The sequence below is a fragment of the Dermacentor albipictus genome, chromosome 1, assembly GCF_038994185.2.
Source record: "Dermacentor albipictus isolate Rhodes 1998 colony chromosome 1, USDA_Dalb.pri_finalv2, whole genome shotgun sequence".
NCBI lineage: Eukaryota > Metazoa > Arthropoda > Arachnida > Ixodida > Ixodidae > Dermacentor > Dermacentor albipictus.
Window position 1 is genome coordinate 57,906,520 of NC_091821.1, and position 4,325 is coordinate 57,910,844.

General features: G+C 43.0%; 2 non-coding genes across 2 annotated transcripts; both read left to right on the forward strand.

The window, feature by feature from the left end:
• Positions 1-2,550: 2,550 nt before the first annotated feature.
• TRNAL-UAG (transfer RNA leucine (anticodon UAG)) lies at positions 2,551-2,622 on the forward strand. The gene has a single exon. It is a non-coding gene; the product is annotated as a tRNA-Leu (tRNA).
• A 137-nt stretch (positions 2,623-2,759) lies between these two features.
• Positions 2,760-2,831, forward strand: TRNAP-CGG (transfer RNA proline (anticodon CGG)). The gene has a single exon. It is a non-coding gene; the product is annotated as a tRNA-Pro (tRNA).
• Positions 2,832-4,325: the final 1,494 nt, after the last annotated feature.

A 4,325-nucleotide genomic window follows, 5' to 3' on the forward strand; every position in this document is an offset into this window, starting at 1 on the left:
AAAGAAATACAACAAGAATTGGATTTTACGTACAGAGTGGAAGCCGATAGGCCTGGTACGTTCACAAAGCAGATCAATGAACTTGAAAGCCGACTGGAGCTTATCGACGAAGATAAGTACATGGGAGTGGTTATCCGAGCAAGAGCCGAAAAGCTATGGCTCGGCGAAACGCCCACAAAGTGAGCCTTTGCAGATGAAAAGGCTTACGCTAGGCAAAACGTAATTCGGAAAATAAGTTATAAGAATGAAGTCACTGACGAACAAACAAAAATAGAGAGAGCGTTTTTAGAGCACTATAGCGAATTATTTCGAAGAAGTTGCGATGTCCTGGAGGAGTTCGAACGGGAGTTCCTTGCCAACCTGATAAAACTAGACGATGTTGACCGCGAATGTCTGGAAGAACCGATCATCCAGAAAGAAGTTGAAGAGGCCATTGACGATTTAGCTCGAGGGAAGTCTCCTGGACCTGATGGGTTGGGAGCGGCCTTCTATAAGGCCTTCAGAAAAGATGTGAGCGTAGTTTTGCATCAGGTAATTGCTGAAGCTTATAAACGACGATATGCACCCCCGTCCTTTGGCCGGTCGCATATAGTACTGATTCCCAAAACGGAAGACTCAGGGAAATTGCTGTCAGTAGGGTCTTACCGCCCAATAGCATTGACTAACGTTGATTATAAAGTATTTACTAAAATATTGGCAAAGAGGTTACAGCGAGTTATAACACGAATTGTAGGGCCGCTTCAGACGTGCAGAATCAAAGGTAGATCAATCTACACAAACATTCTTGTCGCACGAACCATTCTAGAATGTTGCGATGCGTGGGGCGAGCATGTAGCAATGCTGCAGCTTGACCAACAAAAAGCGTTTGATCGTCTATCCCACAAAATCTTTTTCACAGTTCTTGATTATGTAAATGTTGGCTTGGTGCTTTTAGATGGAGTTAGGATGTGTTATGTTAAGTGTACCGCTAATCTTATAATAAATAAGGAGGTAGGTGAGAGCTTTCACGTACGCTCAAGTGTGCGCCAGGGGTGCCCTTTAAGTCGTTTATTATTTGCGTTATACCTTGAGCCATTCTGCAGAAAAATTATTTATAATAACAGTATTATAGGTTTTCGTTTACAGTCAGTGAATGTAAAACTGCTAACATATGCGGATGATAGTGCTTTGTTCTGCAGCGATAAGGAAAGTGTCGTGACCACGGTAACGGACGTTTTATCGTTTTGTAAAATGACGGGTAGCGTCATAAACTTTGATAAGTGCCTGGGAATCTGGCATGGAACATGGGAAAACACCCCATCTATTTTTGTGAATGTGAAGTGGACCGTTGCGCCGACAAAGTATCTTGGGGTGCCGCTTCAGCACTACAAGGAGACTATGAAATTCTGGGAACACGAAATAAAGAAAGTGCAAGCAAAAACAGTTAAATGGGGTGGCCGTAGTTTTTCGATGTTTGCCCGCGCGACGGTATGTAACGTTGTAACATTGCAAAAGTGTGCTATGTATTGCAAGCATTGTCTATGACTAGATTGCACGTGCAACGTTTGCATATGGTACTGGCAGTGTACGTATGGGGGTCAAAGTGGGAGCGAACCAGTCGAACAAATTTATTTCGATCCGTCAAAACAGGAGGGCTTGGACTCGTACATCTGTTCTTGAAACAGATAGTGTTTCGTTTTGCGTTTCTTAGAGACCAAAAAGACCCTTTCCTCATTAATGTGATGCAACTGAGACTAGGTACGGCTCTTCCTGAATTCATTATATCTAGTTTTGTAGTAAACAATGACCCTATGAGCGGATTTCTGAAGGAAGTGATATGGGCATTTCGGTTTCTGAAGGGGTGGTTTTCGATGGAATACCTCAGTCACGTTCCTAAAAAAACGTCTCTATAAAGATTTAATTGATGTAGTACTGCCAGTACCGCTGTCCAGATCCATGTTCAGTTTAGGTACTGAAAGAAATGTGCTGAAAAGGGTAAAACGTATGCCTGTCAGGCCATCGGCAAAGTCTTTCTTTTTTTGAAGTACATTCCAATACACTACCAGTAAAACCGTGGCTTCAGGAAAGAGGTCTTTTTATGCCCTGGTCTCTAGACTGTTTACTATGCCATAAGCAAGACACAATTGAACACATATCCATAGACTGCTGGAACGCCTTGTTTCACTGGGATGTCCTGCAGCAAACAATAGAGAAAGACTTGCCGATAACACCCTATGGCATCCGTTTTGTCCCAACGGAAAACGAAGGAGGAGTGCCTTACGACATGTTTATGTTATTAGCGTTGCACAGCCTGTGGCGCACACGCATGGCCGTTAGAAATGCGGATGTACATGTTCGAAGTACTCGTATTTTATTGAAAGTGTCTGTTACATAAAAAAAGTCTACGATCCACAACATGAAAAACCAGAATGGATTAGATTATTAAACGAGCGTGCTAAACTTGGGCGTTGTTTAAAGCCACGTGCACACCAAAGACTGGTGGCACATTTACCATTTGTAAAGTGTGTATATTTTGTAGGTACCATGAAAACGGTAATAAAGAAAGAAAACGGCTCGTTGGTTTAGGGGTATGATTTTCGCTTTAGGTGCGAGAGGTCCCGGGTTCAAATCCCGGACGAGCCCACTTCTTCCTTTTTTTATTTTTCTCTGTCAGTGCGTATGTGATGCATAATGCTTTTTTTTTTCATTAGCTTCGTGCTTGTTGCGGCGAGCCAAGACCTTACGAATATGTAAACGTGTTGCTGGAGGGTATACTTGTCGGCTCCTTGGTCTAGGGGTATGATTCTCGCTTCGGGTGCGAGAGGTCCCGGGTTCAAATCCCGGACGAGCCCGCTTCTCTTTTTTTTTTCTCTCTCTCAGCTCGGATGAGACGCATAATCCTTTTTTTTCTTATCTTCATGTTTGTTGCAGCGAGCCAAGACATTACGAATATGTAAACGTGTAGCTGCAGACTATACTCATCGGCTCGTTTGTTCTTCATCAAACATAACAATGGCTCAAAACTCTGCACTTCGTTTTGCTACTATAAATGTCCACAGTCTTTGCGCCAGAAAGCGGCAGTACCAGCTTAGCTGGCTTTCTTAGAAACAGATGTTGATATAGCAACGGTGCAGGAGACAAATATAGAAAGCGATGAACAGACGGATCGCATGGTGCTGCAGTTACCCAATAGATACAATATTTGTGTATCACATGCTGTTGGGACTTCTGCGGGGTGCGCTATCTTCATTAGGAACAACCTGGGAATCAGAGAAGAAGGGTTTTTTTCGTGTAAAAGTGGGAGACTGGCTCTTGTGGGTTTTTCTTTTTTGGGCGTAGATTGGCGCGTGATATGTGTCTACGCCCCCAACACTGAAAACGAGCGTGTGCCTTTCTTTGAGAGAGCAAGTCAGCATTTACAGTGTGACAGGAAAGTCGTATTGCTAGGATATTTTAATTGTGTATATTTTGTGGTCGACTGAGTGAAAACCTTCCAGTGCGTGACAAAAGTGTTTTACATTTAAAAATATAGTGCAAGAATCTAATCTAGATGACGTCGGTCATTTCCTGTCTAGTACGGGCACGCCTGCATTCATACAGTTCCAAGGGCAAAGTCACGCAAGGCTAGATAGAGCATATGTCACATTGGAGCTTGTTCCGATGTGCGGCAGCTATAGTGTGAAACACGTTTCGTTCAGCGATCACAGCCTTGTAACATTTAGTGTAGCTACTAAAGAAAGAAACTCGAGATTTAACAGCAAGATGTGGAAGTTTAACGATGGGCTTTAATGAACGAATCCTTTTGTGTAAGCCTGAAAGGAAAGTTAGATAATTTGATCGAGACCGAAGATGGCAACGTGCTAGAATTATGGGAGAACTTTAAGCAAGAAGTTAATATCAGCGGTGTAGAAGACGCCACTAAAGAGAAATTTAATGAAAGGAAAAAAGAAAATGAAATGCAATGCGAGCTTGATTTTTTGTACACCGTGGAAAGTGCGAGACCTGGGAGCCGAACGAAAGAAATAAAAGAACTGAAGAGCCAGCTTGAGCTTATCGAAGAAGAAAAAGTTAAAATGAGCAGTTATAAGGGCACGAGCTGAAAGGTTGTGGCTAGGTGAGACACCGACATAACGAGCCTTATCTGATGAAAAGGCGTAGTCGAAGCAAAATGAAATCACAGTGATTCGATACGAGAACGAGATCACGAGCCGACCCCAAAAAATTTAACAGGCGTTTCTTGATCATTATAGTAAATTATTCGGGTCTCCTCATTGATGCCAAGGGCTGTAACTCGACGGCCCTCAACAGGCTCACTGGACAGGCTAGTAATGTCCTAAGACTTGTAG